At 39.0% G+C, this 17,614-nt stretch overlaps 1 protein-coding gene across 1 annotated transcript in view; it reads right to left on the reverse strand.

Moving 5' to 3' along the window:
• Positions 1 to 17,614, reverse strand: part of asic1c (acid-sensing (proton-gated) ion channel 1c) — a 106,188-nt gene that overhangs the window by 36,179 nt on the left and 52,395 nt on the right. The gene's annotated exons all lie outside the window — the stretch shown is intronic.

Below are 17,614 nucleotides of genomic sequence, written 5' to 3' on the forward strand. Positions count from 1 at the left end.
TGAGATGAAAATAATACCTAAAATGGCATTTACATACCGACATGCCCTCACAGACCTTGACTTTTAAGATTGAACTTTTAAGAAATATATAAAACTGATTTACAGGTCCGTCTTGGTGTCAGGGAACATTGCACCCTGTCCGCAGAGAAAGCCATTTTATATGATTTTAGGAAACTCAGTCCAGATTTGTCAATGTCAAATATTATCTGTGCCAAAAATAGGGACAAGTCGGCCAAGGCTCTAATCTTAAGCCTGAGGAGTGACCCACTACTCCATCTTGAAGGTTATTTTCTATGGATGCACTTTAATGCTCTGATAACAGAGGAGTAGGGATGGGAACCCAACCAGATATCAAAGGGGCTCCAGGCCAAAATATTAAAGACCACAGTATAATGGGTGCACTATACAGTATACAACTATAAATAACTACTGATACACTACAAATATTATTTATTCATAGATTACTATATACACTTAAGGGAGATTTCATATTTTACTATTCCAAAGCTCTGACCAAACCAAATATAACTGACATCACTATTGTTAACACAACAAAAACAATGTGTATTCTCTTCTGCTGAAGTACATCAAAAACTTCAAGACATACTTTAGGTCTTTTGCGCCTTTGCCAAACAATTAGAGGAAAATGCTTTGACAGAATCTGCCAATTATCAATGCTGTATTATTAAAACATAGATAAAGGCTTTTATAGAACTACAGATTAACACAGGGACAAAATGGTTTAAGAAGAATGGATTGAAAACGGTTAAGGGAAAGCTTTGATAGTTATAGTGCTTGAGGGCGAGGTAGGTTTTTTATACTTTTCAGCCTATACAAATAAAGAATTACATTTAAATGCACTGACATCAAACTATGAAGCATAAATCTCTGTGTGATGAATGTGTCCCGATGAATATCAGATGCCTGTGTTATTCATTCTTTCTAAACTACACTCAGGAATATTATTTATTTGTATTGACATTTAAGATTTGTTTCCAGTGAGTTATTATTGAGTTTATTTGCCATTATTCTATTCAGTTATATATTCTCCTGGGCTATCCAGGTAATAAAGCTCTAGTCGGTATTTGCTGACTTTGCACTGACTTAGTGGAATTTGTATTAAATGGTCCTGTTTGAGCTTTACTCTCAAATCAATACCGCTTCTATTTAGTATCGGTAGCTCTAAACCAAAGCACTTGCCTGCAGGAAATTGCAATGTCAAGTGTCATTATACAACCTCAATATCCACAAGTCCTCCTCCTAACTTCACAGAAGAATGTCAGGCAGGCCCACTTACTTAAATCACAGGTAAAAGCCTCAGTGATGTTTCTAGGATTGATAGATTTGATTTCTATACATGACAGTAATCATGGTGGAGTTATCAAAGGTGACAAAAGAACATGAGATAACGCTGGTTAACATGCAGTTTGAGGACCGTCCTGGAATCCCAGTGGCCAGTCTGTAAAACAACATCGAGTCCAAGAGTCTCTCGCCTAAATGATAATGTCTAAACTGCATCCAAGCAGACTGAATCAAGGGCCCTATGCTAAATTCAAGCTGTCAGGGCAGGATGTATAGTGGCTTGTCTCTAAATTGGAAAGCAGCAGTTTCGATTCCAGCCTGGCTCCGCTAGTTCGCATGTCAAAGTGTCCTTGGGAAAGATACTGAGCCCCAATTTGCTCCATAAGCATAGCAATCGTAATGTTAGTGTATGTATATGTGTGTGTGTTTCAAGGCTTTTATTGTCATGTGTGCATAGCTACAGTGTAGTTATGACAATGGAAATCTTAGGTCAATAGAATATAATAGAAACAGAATATGATATAAACTGTGCAGAATAGTCTATATACAGTAATTGGAATATTGATATATGTGAGTTGCAAACAGATGAATGTTATGGATGCTCTTTAAAAAGTTCTGTGTGTGTGTGTGTGTGTGTGTGTGTGTGTGTGTGTGTGTGTGTGTGTGTGTGTGTGTGTGTGTGTGTGTGTGTGTGTGTGTGTGTGTGTGTGTGTGTGTGTGTGTGTGTGTGTGTGTGTGTGTAAGCACCAGATTAGATCATGAGTAGTTTGGCACCCTGTACGGCAGCCCTGCCATCAGTGTATGAATATGTCACTAAATGTTGGCATGAGGTGTAAAGGCTCTTTGAGTGGTGGGAAGACTAGAAAGTTGCAATTTAAATGCAAGTCCATTTACTATTGACCAGTAATGACCACTTTTCCCGCTTCATGATTACAGGTATCAAGATTGCACCACACTGTGAAATGGCCCACTGCAGGCAGCCCACTGCTTACAATAATATTACTCACAATATGAGGCAGACCTTATACATTAAAGTGACATTAGAGGGAATGCACTTGGGAAACTGCAATAATTAGCCACGACAATTGACAAATGAGGACTAAACCTTTATTATGACACCTGAGATATCTCCATGACAACTTTAGGATGTGGTTTGAAGATGTAGAAAAAGCAAGATAGATAACCTTGATTCAAAAGACAGCAGTACTTTTCATACAAATCCATGAGTAAGAGCTCTTCCTGTCTGTGAATCAGGACTATATTCCTGAAGAGGTCGTTGTTGTGTTGATTGATGGAATCCATTAGATCTGTCATCATTAGTCATCACAGCTAAGTAGTCTAATCCCTATAGTCAATATGAGAGGTTTAAGGGGAATGCTGATTTCATTAAATAGACTACAGTATTTAGGCAGCCCTACAGTATAATGTGCTTGTGCTGTACACAGTCAGCTAACTGGATTAGCAATGACAGTTATGCATGGGTGTAAAGTTAGCATTTAGAAAACAATCTTTCTCTGATTCGCTCCCACAGCCATGAATTGTAACGGCTAAAAATGGCTTTGGACTGATTCATTAACTACTATGGAGCTTGATTGTTTTGATGGCTGTCGAAAAGACGTCTGGGAGAGTAAACAGAGGAGGCAGAATAGCAGCGAGGGGTGTGACATCCCTGAAGTGCTGCCTGGTCCCGTCTGCTGTCTCCCCCTCAGGGAGATTAGCAGGGAGGCCGTCAGAGGGAGGCTGACACCTGCGCTGCACGGATCCTCCGCAGAAAGTCACTCTCTCCCTCCCCTGGTAGTTGGTTTGTTGTTTTTTTATGTATTTTATAGATTGCAACATTTTCCCTAGTGTCAGTGTTTATATTAAGTAAACATCAGGGCTTGACGAAATTTCTGTCAGGTAGATAAAGACATTTCTTTTTGGCAACAAGGTGAAAAGACTTAAAGTTAATGCCCTCCGTGGTCCCAGGCTATAAAGACCTAAGGCCATTTTAGATCGTTTGATATTTTAATGGACCTCACCTTTCAACCAGACTCAGGCTAAGAGTAAATCATTCTTTTAATATCTAAAATATATTGTGAGAATCAGACATTAAAAGTCCATGCAAGATTTGATATCGTATGTGATGCGATTTAGCAGGAGGGACTATTTAAACGACTTTGGCCCATTCACTTCAAAAAAATCCGATTAAACTGGTATACAATCAAAATGCTAGTGATGCTATATGTTAACTGTGATAGTTTTGCAGATACATTCCTTATTAATATTTCGTTAAAAGTATAGAAAGACTGATTATATAGATGTATATGTTTCTCAATAGGAAACGTCTTCCCCTTTTGACTCATTCATAAAGTGAACACACTGCTGATGTCACTTTTTAATGTATAAGATTGTTTATTTTTGGTAACAAAGCCTTTCAAATCTAACTGTGGTCTCCCCCTCTGAGCGGTGCTTTGACAGAGTGTGAACAACAAAACCAAACCAATTATCTGCTTTCTGTAGATTTGACAGTCAACTTTAAACTCAGACAAAATAAATGTTGCTATAGTTCAGCTTGGGAATCATTGGCATTTCAGTCTGTACTTTCACTGATTGCCAGAATCTTTCCCCGTTACATCTAATCGTACAGTGTGGAAAATAACTGTCACCCAGCTGCAGGCTTGAGTTAACTAATCAGGCTATCTCCGGCAAGTAATAGCTGTGTATGGAGCATGAGGAATTCAATTAAATTGGGCAAGTAAATATTCACTCAGCTACAACTTGTGACATTAATCCTCAGGAGCTGGGCCATACTTCCCCTGGGATTAACCCAATCGGTCTTTCTGATGGTTAAACAAGCAGGACAGGATCAAGGACACCGAGGCGTATACATATGAAACATGTCATACACTATTTAAATATTTTTAATTAATAGTTCAAAATGGCAAAAACTAATTCCCATGTTCTAGAGCAGGGGTGTCCAAACTTTTCTCACCGAGGGCCTAATACAGAAACACATACGAAGGGCTGGTCCCCTAACTAGAGGTGAGGTATATTTGCCTCATCAATTAAGTTATAAGTTGGAAAAATCAATCAAATGTAGGTAAATTATTCTTGATACTTGAAAATGCTTTAAGAAAAAAACAGCCTACATCCCAGCTCTCCAGAGGGTTTCAGTTATTGTGTTGGCAGCTCATTCCTTAAAACAGAAGCCTCAGATTGCAAATCATAAGAGGAAATATGAAGGGTTTATTTCAAGGTTGTTATGGAAATAAAATAAAATCAACTTAGATTTGTTAGAAAATGTTTTCAACTTTAATTGACTGAATTTATTTGAAAATTGGGCTAATTAACACATGAATACTGTGTAATATATTTGAACATACATATTTAAGAAGTACAATATAAGACAAGCAGAAGTTTTATTTGTGGGCCATATTTCATTATACTTTTTTAATTTGCTGAGGGCCGATTCAAAATGGTCCGCGGGCCGTAGTTTGGACACCCCTGTTCTAGAGAAATAAAAAACAGTGCCCAAACTCTCTTGCTGTTGCTCAGTTATTACCTTCACTTTTTTACTGCTTTTTCTGGCCTTCTACTCTCCGGGGCGATGTGTACAGAACCTGTCTATTAAGCTTTATAAACTGTAAACTTTGAGGACCAACTTTTCATTTCAGCGGTGCGGAAAATAAATAATACTAAACTTTTGCAGCTGCTACAGGGGTGTAAGATTTCTTTCCATACAGCACCAGAGCCTATTGTGTTGAGTGTAAAGCTATTCTCAGAGCAGATCTCTTCCTCTCTTTTCGTCTGGACCCTTTGGCAGACAGTGAAGTCAGAAGCTTCCATTATCCTTCTCAACTGCTCCTTAACAAGCTCTCCTGTGTGCCTCAGAGCTATCTGCCATGCATCTCCACTGTTTATCCACCGAGCGTTTGCTCCAGACACAGTCCCCAAAAACTGTCTTCTCCCCCTGGGTAGTGCCGTCTTCTGTGATTCTCCAACAGAAAGATACTTTTAAAATTCAAACAGATATATTTCCTTTGTATATTTGTGAAAAACACACTGATCCTTAAGCGATGCTAGTTGATATATCTGAAGATACAAACTAAAAAAGGATTTGTGCTCCTAACGTTTGACATTTGTCTACTTCAATTATTGGGTTTATTTGGTTATGACAGCCTAATGAAGTGTCAGTGAGTACACTGACACAGTGATGAAAGCACTTCAAAGAATCTTTTTTGTGCCCGGATTTAATTAATAGAGACTGGCAGCAGGTGGCAATGTTTATTTAGCCAGAGATACAGTATTGTGGAAAGGTGCTTTTGTGTCGGAAACACTGATTGTGAACGAGAAAGACTCTTGTAATGACTACTTACGCAACAGAATCCAACATCTAAGCCATAAATTGTACCTTAACAATAATAATGACGTTCAGTTTGTTTCCATTTCTGTATGCCTGTTTTTTTGTTCCTTTTATTGTTTATTTCTTTTATATGTGTGTTTTTATTGCTGGAAAAGTGTTCTATGAATAAAACACTAACACAAAATAGTATTATCGTCTATAGCTTTGTAGCCTCAGCAGATGTGACAGAGCTTTTGTACTGGAATGCATATGTGTACATAAAAATGTGGCCATGGTGTTAACCTTTTCATTTGCATTTCAGTGCAGAAAAGCATATATATTAACTCTGCATGCATAGTGGAAGCAGCAGGCAGATCAACTTAAAGTATTGGAAATCTAACAAAGCTTAAGAGTTAACCAGGAAACAAGACACTAATGAATCGATGAATAAAGTGCTGTTAAATTGTAATGACAATGTGTGCACACACACACACACACACACACACACACACACACACACACACACACACACACACACACACACACACACACACACACACACACACACACACACACACACACACACACACACACACACACACACACACACACACACACACACACACACACACACACACACACACACACACACACACACACACACACACACACACACACACACACACACACACACACACACACACACACACACACACACACACACACACACACACACACACACACACACACACACACACACACACACACACACACACGTGTGAATTCCAGTCATAGAGCCCCAAATGATGTGTTAGCAAACACTCTGTCCGAGTCCAGATCGTGTCGGCAGAGGAGCCTCCAAATGAGGTCTCGGCGGAGACTTGTGAGCTCTGTGAAATGTGATACATTTGTTTTATTCTCATAGATGTGACATTCAGTTGTTTCATTTTAAAATGACTCAAGCCACCGCATTCAAACAAAGTGTCTTTCCACCTACTCCACAGCATTAATGATAACTGTCATTTATTTAATCTGAAGCAAATCTTATCATAATATACAGAGATGGCAAAAGTAAACACATCCTTTACTCAAATAGAAGTACAGATACTCGTGTTTAAAAATACTCTGGTAAAAGTAGAAGTACTGACTTAACTTCTTTACTCAAGTAAAAGTAAAGAAGTATGGGCCTCGAAATGTACTTAAGTAAAAAGTACCCATAACTACCAACTGTTTTAAAGAGTAACTGACCTCCCTTTATATTAATAGAACAATAATGTAATTGTTAGCTAATGAATGTTTCGATGCTGAACAACGGCAACATGACAACGTTTTCATTGGTCCCTCTTCTTTAGAGAAGATCAGGAAATGATGGATACACGAATCGTGTTAAAATCAATAGGCACGCAATGACTCTAAATAATAATGATCACGCCACCAAACACAGATTAAAACTAAAGTAACGAACCTGTTTTGAAAATGTAAAGAGTAAAAGTAAAAAGTCGTCGGAGTAAAGTACTGATAACAGAAAAATGTACTTAAGTACAGAAACGAAGTATTTGTACTCTACTACTTCCCACCTCTGATAATATAATAATTGGACCAAGGGCCAAATAAAACACACAATAAGTGCCGAAAGGCCGTTCAACTAGTCCTTGCAGAAGAGGAGCTCGTACATTTTTGACACCTGAGATTTTCACTTTAATTTGAGTTCACTCTTGTGAGAGATTACAGTGGGTCTGTGCCTGTCAGAGGCGCTGGTACATGCCGCTGGAAGAGGACTTGGCTTTCCACCTATTACTCCCAAGCTGCCATGACCAATAGCAAACAGGAAGGTAAACGAGCCTGTCCACCCATGATAAACGCTGTGAGGCCAAATCTGTGGGCGAAAGAAAAAGCCAAAGCCATGTGCTGCCATTTGTCCGTCTGAACACAGGCTCTAATTGAATGACAATATGTTTCTCAGACTCTGCTGAACTGCGAGAGAACGGAAAGAGAGGAGCGATGTCCTAATGAGGTATGTTAGCTACACCACTTCAAATTTATATCGATTTGCTGGTGTAACAACAGCAGTTAGGAGGCAATTATGTACATAATCACAAGTATCTTTGCAGAATATAGACTTCTTTGTACACAAACCAGATGCTCAATCAGTCTACACGTATGGAAAGGCTGTTAATTTAAGTGATCAATTGGTCTTTAGATCATTCTGTACTCTCACACTGATTATGCAGTATGCCACCAGTGTGTGAGAAGACAAACACAGGGTTAGGTCTGTTTCAACACGGATTGGTCCAATGTTCTGATGGATGAGACGGGATGACTTTGGTTTCAGGGCTGCAGCTTTTTAATTTGTGAAGCATCATTAGCTAGAGAAGAATCCTGCTTGTAGCTCAGGGGGGTAGGAAATCAAATAGATGCAGCACAAAGAGATACCTCTTCATCCATCTAGTTGCTGTGGTAGCTATCACAGCTGGTAAGAAGAGGATATTATTCATGCATAACAATGCAACGTGAAACGCCACTGTTGACGGAAAGCTGCACGCGGTGGCTCTTGTGCATGAAAACTACCTCTCCATGTAAATGATGTGGCTTTTGAAAAACACAGGAATACAGAGTGAGCTTGAGTCGAGCACTATATATCCTGGACGTGTCATCCTATCCCCCTCCTACACACACAGCATTGTGTGTGGGCATGCAGTGTCAGGCTGGGGTCTTGCTTATTGCCGCAGTCACTATGTAAAGTAGATTCATATATGCAAACAGATTCACATTTGCCTACAGGGTAAAAATAGTTGTTTGCAAGTTGTCTACTCCACACCACTAACACGACTACTGTTCAGATCTTGGTGTCATCAAGTTGATTTCCGGCTGAGTCATAATTCTACAATGGGAATGTACATTGAATATTTAATAGGACTCAAAGTTCAGACATGATTTCATAGGGGCAAAAAATGTTGCTGTTTTTTTGCTTGTATAAGGGTTGAATAAGCATTTTTTATTTGCCTCCCGTGTTTTGAAGAATAAACACTCTGCGGCAGTGGATGCTTTTTTTCTTTACTCAAGCCCACTCATATGGCGCTGTTTGATTTCCCCCCAAATCAATTGCAAGGAAACAATACAATGAAGAGCCCGAGGCAAACTCTGGTTCTATTGAACACATGTCTACATTGTGATTGCTCCGGGAGATTTAGGACAATCATGGCATACACAACATTAACATGTTTTCTTCTTTTAAAAAGGACACTGAAGGGATTACACTTCTTCCAAGTGTTTATTTAAAAAATGTAAATCACCTCAATAAACACAAGCCTGGTGTTCATCACTTAGCTTAGAAATGTAAGATGACACGCTTTACTTGATAAATAAATCTTCAATCATCCTCATCGCTTACGTTGAACTTCAGCAGCATTATCAGTTTTAACAAGAAAACAAATATTTGAATAGAGAAACCAGGTTTGCGGTGGTTATGTCATCAAACCACACTAATATGAACTGGTATGTTGCATGAATACATATACCATTATAGCATGAATATTAATGCATGACAGAAATAATGTATTGCATACAGTACCTCCCTTGCAAAGGAAAGGGCGTCGAGGCAGTTAGCTAATTGGCTAAATGCATTTCTTTTTATTAATCGGAAGGGAGGTGTGTACGTGTCATGTGGTGTTGCCATACCGCCATCAGTGTAAAGAATCGGTTATAAAAACCCAGCGGGCTATTTATAGAAACATGTCGATGGGCAGGTTGGTGATTTAAAGCAGCACGGAGCAGGAACCCTTAGAGGAGATTTACTACGGTCGTTACCAAAGGATTTTCTCTAGAAAAGGCAAAGGGGTGGGTTTTGCTGAATCGTCATATTATATTTGAATTGAAAATACGATGGTGAGAAGTAAAGGGGCCTCAGTGAGAAAATGAAAGTATGAGCGGTAAGCTTTAATGGTTTTGGCCCCCATGACCACTATTTACAGCAGGCAGAGGCAACATTTGATGAGAGATAATTAAGCGTTACAGATAAATGGCCTGAGCAGTGGCTTGCAGACTTTAAATGGTTTTCCCTGTGAGAACTTTTATTGTTTTACTCTGCACACGTTGATTGAATAGTATTAATAAAAGCATATATGACATCTGACGCTGGTTGCACAGTCAATCTCAGAGGATCTGTCTCATGATGTGCTAAATATGCTCCCACTTAAAACACTTTAAAAACCTGAAAAGTTATAGTTCTTTAAACAATTAACTGAATCAATTATTTAAAACCTTTTCAGGAACTGTTCATTGTATTAGTTCTTACAAAAAGTTAAATTGGTTATTCATGAGGAGGAACATTTCCCCTTGTCAATAACACTTCCCTCACAAAGTGATTATGGGAACTGAATGATTCATTAAATTGACAGCACAGTAGTCATGGCTCTATGTCTGTGCCATAAAATGCCAGTTCTTGTCTCGTCATCTCCTTAACTTATCAAGTTGTTGCTGTTATCTCTCATTTCTCCAGGCATCCATGTAATGAGACTCTAATCTTGTTATCATTAGCTTAATTACCGTGCCCACCTGGAAATTGATGTATTGTATCATGTTGGAAGATAACTAGTCACAATTGTGTAATTGCAAGACCTGAACAGTACAAAGTCTCGTAAGACCAACAATTAACTTCTAGATGTTGATTAAATATCCAACACAAGGGAACCATCTCAATGAACTTCTGATGGGCTTCATACGTGTGATGTTTCAATGGATGGTGGCTAGTGCAGTTATTGGCAAAGCTACAAAAAGATTGGGTAGCCTTTGACATTCAGAAAAAAAAGACACCTTGTCAGAGGATCACTGCACAGTAAATCATCATTTCAGTTAACTCTAGAGACGTTCAACACACAAAAACGAGCTCAAATTTGACTTGCGATAATTTCAACAAACCAACGCATAAACAAAACCAGACAAACCAAAATGATCTCTACCTAAAGTTCAAATTGGGGTTATCTCTGACTTGTTCGTAGGCCACAAATGAAATCAAGTTAAAGCTGGTACTGTATCCCTGAGGATTTTAAAAGAGCAAGCCAACACTACCCTTTTCACATATACAGTATATATCCATATTTAAAAAAACAAATTCAGAGCACTCACATCCCAAACTGCAACTAAATACTGTCAATTGCACACTCATAACATAACAAAGGTATTCAGGCGCTTCAAGGAATGCTGGCAAAATATGCGATATCTGGATTTTCCCATTCTGTAGGATCCAGGATCAATAAAACAGCTTTCTCCACATACCGGATGATTAATTTCAGTTTTTGAAAAGGCACAGACTGTCATCGCAAAGAAACTACAGACAACAAAAACATATTTCTTTGCGAACACATATCTTTCTCGTGGTTGCGTATCATAAAACGCACAAATCAGCAGAGTGATTCTGTACTCATGGTATTTTTCTAGAAATCCAGTTACTCAATATGGTTCTAATGTTTGGGACAATTCAATAAAAAAAGCATTTGTTAAAAATGTACTTATGCTGGCAGTGGTGGGTATACTTTGTAAGCAATCTAAGGGAACCATACTGGCAATTGTCTATGTCTGCACTTGTTCTACATTTAAAGGGGACCTATCATGCAAAATACACTTTTGCACATCTTTTATACATGAATATGTGTCCCCGGTGTGTCAGGGAACTCACCAAGTGTCAGAAAACACAACCCTCTCTCTTTTCCTCCATACCCAAATCTCTAAAAACGGGGCTGCAACAGAGCTGATACAGACTGATACAGATTTGAAATTGTTCTGACGTCAGAAACAGGGAGCTCCGCCTATATGGGCAACTCTCCACCTATCAGGGGAATGGGGGATTGGGCCACGGCCATTGCCGCTCGAAAGCGCTGGAGACACTGTAGTACATATGCCAGGCCTGTAAGTGGCGCTGTAGTCTGCCACAAAAGCAGCGAAGAAGACTTCTCACAGAATCAGCTCCTGCAAAAACAGGGCTGGAAAAGAGCAAATAGAGCGAAATGAGGCATGGCTAAAATGCATGATCTGTTTGGTATTTTGAAAAAAAAACTTCACAGACATGTTTTATATAGGTATGGCCCTACAATATATTATTCAAATATAGCATGATAGGTCCACATTAAGTTTGAACACAAATCATCCCTTGATTGAAGTCATTATCGCAAATCACTTCAAATCCTTTAGATGAAATACCTTAACAATTCATCAAACCATCACATATCATCGAGGCCTGTTTTAACAACAATGAGCAACCTCTATTTTCTGTACATTTCACACATTGAATATAATGTAGGCTTTCATGGATATCCTGCTTTAAGAAAGCCTTTACTGTTTGAAAAGGGGTCGAGCATAGATATTAAACTGACTGTTTTGTGCAGTACAGTATGTTAATTTCTATCTGTGTACCTGGATAATGGCTGCCTCTTTGAAAGGCTTCAGAGAACTCTGTCTTTGTGGGACATTTAACTGCTTTCTCTTTCCGTTCTCTAATTGTCTTATCTCTTTATGTTGTTGTCATGGGGATGATGTTTACATGTTTATGTGATATCCTTCAGCCTTTGAAACATATCACATTTTGCTTCATAACAGTTGAGGAAAGTATCTTTAAATTATGTTTTACTTCCCTTCTACAATTTCCTCTGTCTGGCTTTATCGGTCTGTGTGTTTCTCAGAGGGACTGTGATAAATCTCATTACAGTGTGTGCTGTCAAAAGCCAAGAAGGTCAATACGAAAGCAAACAATAAACGATTAGTTCGACGAAGACTCAAAAACGCTGGATTATTACAGGGGAATGCAAAGATCTGATCTAAATCCACTAGTCGATTCCATTTTATGTAAATCAACAAGAATCAGTGGATTATCTGTAAGTAATCCTCTGTAGAGCTTTATTTTTCATTGCATGTAAGAAATAATATAGACTCCTCATGTCACATAGTAATAAAAGGAGGAGAAAACATCATTATTATTCTGGCAGTAAGTAAAATAGATGCGATAACACAAAATAATAAGACCCAGTGCAGCCGGTGTAACCTGAGGTTTCATCGTTTGAATGAATAAACACACACCAATTCAACAGACATCAATTCAGTACATACCTATGTTTATATATTCAGGAAAATGCTAAGGAAGGCGTTGCTGTTAAACCTCATTACGGTCATTATTGCAGCAGCGCCAGGGAAATTGTTTTTTGAGCCCTTCCTAATTATAAAGCTGGTCTCGTCCTGTCTTGCAGACTCTCTCAGCATTCATGATTGAAGGTTCAGCAAAGAATGAAAGCACATTTTCTCTTCCCTTGTATTGAATGAGAACAGTGGTTTAATCAGGTCTGGTTTAATTAAATGTCCAAATTTAACATTTAGACTCAATTTCATTTGTTTTTCTTTCGGGTAGAAAAGTGGAGGTTTGAGGTGTTTCTACAGAAAAGCAAAGGTCCTGCTTCAGTGGAGCAGAACACTTAAACGTAGATATTCATTTGGCTTCAATCTTTGTTGTAGACATTTCTGTCATTTTCTACCACGCCACATTCTCTGATTTTATTATCTCCAAACAACTCATCTAATGTAGAATGACCTTAGTTAATGACCATTAGGAACAAGTTATCATAAGCCGCTTTCACACCAAGTACTTTGCCGTATTTAGTGCCAGCACTTAGTACCCCCATGGAACTAAGTACAGATCGCGTTCACACCGGAATAAGTTCCCTGAGGGAAGATTACGCAAATGAAGCCGCTGACGTCACTTCTTCTTCTTCTGCTTTGGGTTTACTGGCAGGCCGCAAACCACGTAAATCGCCAGAACGCCGACACCTCCTCATCACTCCACCGCTCCCATGTTTTTTTGTGTGTTGCCATAAGTTATTCTCTCTCCGTTGGTGCGCGGGGCTAATGCTAATGCTAATGATGCTAATGCCAGCAAATACAATGGCGACTTCACAAAACTTTTCAGTGTTTTACGGGGCGTGGTTTGCAATTCGCCCAGCCAATCGAAATTGGTACTTTTTTCTCCCCAGGATAGTACCACCTCTCTAGCAGGCACTAAAAATGGGGGTAAAGGTTCTCGGAACTAAGTACTCTTTTTGGTGTGAACGCAATATTCCAGGCACTCGGAACTAAATGGGATAAGTACGGGTAAAAGTACTCCGGTGTGAACGCGCCTATAGTGACATGTCTTTACCGAAGGTCCACAATATCTGGATTAGGAATTTGATTTAAAAAATATACTTTTATTATTTTTGGTGCAGGACTAACAGCAATAATGAAGCTGAAATAAAGCAAAGCTACAATACGATTTCTGGTCACTAGGGGGCAGATCATGAAGTTCATAACGTTAACGGACATTTTTTCAATGTATTTGACATCCACTAGGCTTAAAGGTGGGGTAGGTAATTTTGGAGAAACCGGCTCGAGTGCGCTAGAATTTGAAAATACACAGCCGGAAAAAATCTGCCACTACCTTACAGAGCCCCTCCTCCAACACACACGAACGCGCACATGACCAATGAGGGCACGAGATAAGTTTGTGCACAGATGGAAGGCTGACAGGCAGGTAGGCCATCCAGTTACTTTAGCCGGGCTGGCTACAATGATTGGTCGTGCTTTTTAAAGCGCTACGGCTTCCACAGATGAATTATTTTAATGTATTTATTGTCAAAGCACTTAAGATATTCATTGCTATCGGGATGTTAAGAGCATTCCATGGAATATAACAAAAAGTGTTTCTGAAATAAATTACATACCCCACCTTTAATGTTGGTTCATTTCCAATAAAATGTTGGTTGACGTAAATCAATAAATACATTGATATAATATATAGACTATTTATTTATTGAATTACCAGAAATGACATGTCAGGATGTGGACATATCGCTAAGCCCTAGCTTCAGAGGCATTATACTAGATGGACTGGCTGTCGCTAGAACAATTTGTTCAGTGCTTATTTTTTTGCCATTAATTCTTATAAGAAATATATATTTTTTGTTGCCTTAAAGTTCCGTCTACGGCTGTTACTGTAGCTGTGAAATCAACATTGGCGTGAAACAGAGAAGAAACCCATTCATATTGAATGTTTACTTGCAAGCCAATTTAAAAGGTCAGTAGTTGCTTGTCAGTAATGTACAATAAGTGTCTTGGTAATGTGTGCAGACCTTTAGAACCACATGAGGTGAAACAATTCACAATCACAGAAGACAGCTATATGGAGCCTGGTGTACCTCATAGAGCACAGTCCACCTACATGTGACTCGCATTGGGCTGCAATCAACAGCAGAGAGGAGAGATTTACAGGTGGCTGCCATGAGACAAATCACTTGTCAAACCGTACACCATGTGACTAACCAGCTCTTTTATGAGGCTGTCCACAGAGAGCAGTCAATCTAGTTATTTTCTGGGTTGTTGCGCACTGAATCATATGTCTCTAAATCTGTTGATCAGGTGTTAAATTACTGTATGCTGAGGAAAAAATATCAGTGAGGAGGAGGATGACTCAGTGCACCTTCCAGGATGTTGAAGCTACTGTAATGCACAAATACAGGTCTTGACATTCTGTATCATTAAAAAATATTGTTCACAGTGCCATCATGGATTCTCCCCCTCTTAAAAAAATATATATTTTAAATATCCTCCTCACTCTTCAGTGAGGCATCCCTGTCTGGAGTTCCATCTCAATTCCCGCACTGCACTGTCAGATGTAATGAAATTAAATTGATAAAATGTGCTCCCATATATTTAGTTAACATGATTTCTTTTTCTGCTTAAGTGGAGAATGTCTCATAATTAGGGCTGGGTATTGTTCAAAAATGTCAAACAATACTTAACCTTAATGATATTCTAAAGCTGAACATTACATTTAAAATAGCAGAATTGCAAAATAGATTTTGCAATGTCATATTAATGTGAGGCTCCATAAAGAGTTAAGTTAAAAAAAAGCATGTTGAAGGTGGCCGAAACGCACCTGGCTTAATTTTCTAGATGTCCGGGTACATTTGGAGCAGGTTTCCAAAGAACGACCACAGCAGCCTGTGTTTAATTCTGACCCACAATCCTTTGCTGTTTGTCATCCTCTCACTGTCCCCCTTTCCTGTCTGCCTTCAACTGTTCAATACAATAGGCAAAAAGCCAAATACATATATAAAAACAAAACTGAAAGTCTTACCATGTCATACATAAAGATGGAATGTAAAGCTCATTTGGATGCAAATTCAAACAAACATTGGGCAAATCTTCAAAGCCTCAAAGCCAAGGCAGCAGTTTCACATTGCATAAAAGATTATAGTATTGTTTTTCCAGGATGTTCGCAGTAACAATATTGACTGAGCTGTCAGAATGAGATTCAACTGAAACTTTTCAAAAGGCTATGAGTTTTCAAGCATTAAATGATCACTTAACAAAACCACTCATTCTGAAAATACATTGCATATGCTACTAAAAGGGTAGATATTTTTTTACAACCACAATTTAACCAAGATGACAACTTTCTTTAACATAATGTACTGCTTTAAATAGGTGTTCTGTAAGCTATGACCCTTCAGTATGGTCACGAAGCATGAAAGACTGTTTCTGTTTAAACTGAGTCGCTGTATCTAGTGTAGGCAGACGTCAGTAAGGCATGAAATGAGCATTGCCCCCTGTGAAGGCGTCTCTGCAGCAGGTAATGTTTCTCAGTGCACAATATAAGCCTGCCTACAGTAGCTCCATACAGACTGCAGCTGGTCTACTCTCTAGAAATAGATATGAATATATGAATGCAGATAGATGTCGTCATTCGTCAAAACTTGGTATTCTGGTTTCCAATGTTAGTTCAAGAAGTAATGAAACCTCACTTTCAAGCATGGCTATATGCAGATAAACAGACCGTGTGAACATCAAAAGTATCGCACCGCATTGGCCGAAAAACAAACTCTGAACCCAAGGCTTTTGTCTGACAACGATTTAGCTTGAAATTGATTTGATAACTAGATACTTGTGAAACAGTTAGAGATGCAATGATACAGCTACTTGAACTGGAGATCTCTAAGCAGGACTATTCAGGTGAAAATCTTAAAGTGTTGACATGACATTAAGGAGAGTTTAACTGAGAGATTATTAAATGAATGTGACTTCCTTGAGTAGCCTTGCCACTCACAGTTCACTCGTGGCTGTAAAGTGGCGGTACTGAGTCATTTGGAAAGATTGGCTGAACATGGACACTGGCTTGAAGAGAGCACATTAAATCGGAGAACAGCTACAAGTTTCATGTTGGCCGTTAATTTACGTTAATGAGCCTAAACTGATATAATCAACCATCTGTGATGTTTATCATTTGATGGCAACAGTTAGTGCTATAAGTGTGAAGCATGATGCCGAGAAGTCAGAATTGATAATTGACATCTGGATTCAGAGAGGAAAACCAATCAAGACCCAAGTCTACAAGCAACCTTATTTTTGCATCCATCAACACGTAGAATCTGGGTGTGCTGTAAACGACGGCTCCTTCACACTGACAGACTTTAAAGGTCACCTATTATACAAAATCGACTTGTTCATGTCTTTTATACATAAACATGTGTCCCCTCTGTGGAAAGAGATTCTGAAAGTTTCAGGAAAAAATATTCGCTCTCTTTCTGTGCTGATCCATTTATATAAAAACCTGTCTGAAAATGAGCTGATCAGATTTTGACCACTTTATGTCATAAAGATTTTTGGGCTTGTGTAACCATTAGCCAATCACCAACCAAGGTAAGGTAGTGGGGTATCATTAAAAAGACTAACCTGGGGTGGAGAACGGCTCAGTAATCCTTCCGTTTCCCTTAAGCCACTAAACAACACCCTCAAGTCATGATGGGGAAGAAAATTGTGATGGGAAACAACTGCGAAGTCGCTGTGTGAGCGTGGAACACGGACAGCTGCTCACTAGATCAGCTTCAGCAGGGGTATCTCACTCCATCACCACCGCATCGGTGAACACATCACACACACGGAGAGAGCCTGCATCAATCATACACCACACCA

Source organism: Trematomus bernacchii, unplaced genomic scaffold (assembly GCF_902827165.1).
Source record: "Trematomus bernacchii unplaced genomic scaffold, fTreBer1.1, whole genome shotgun sequence".
Lineage (NCBI taxonomy): Eukaryota > Metazoa > Chordata > Actinopteri > Perciformes > Nototheniidae > Trematomus > Trematomus bernacchii.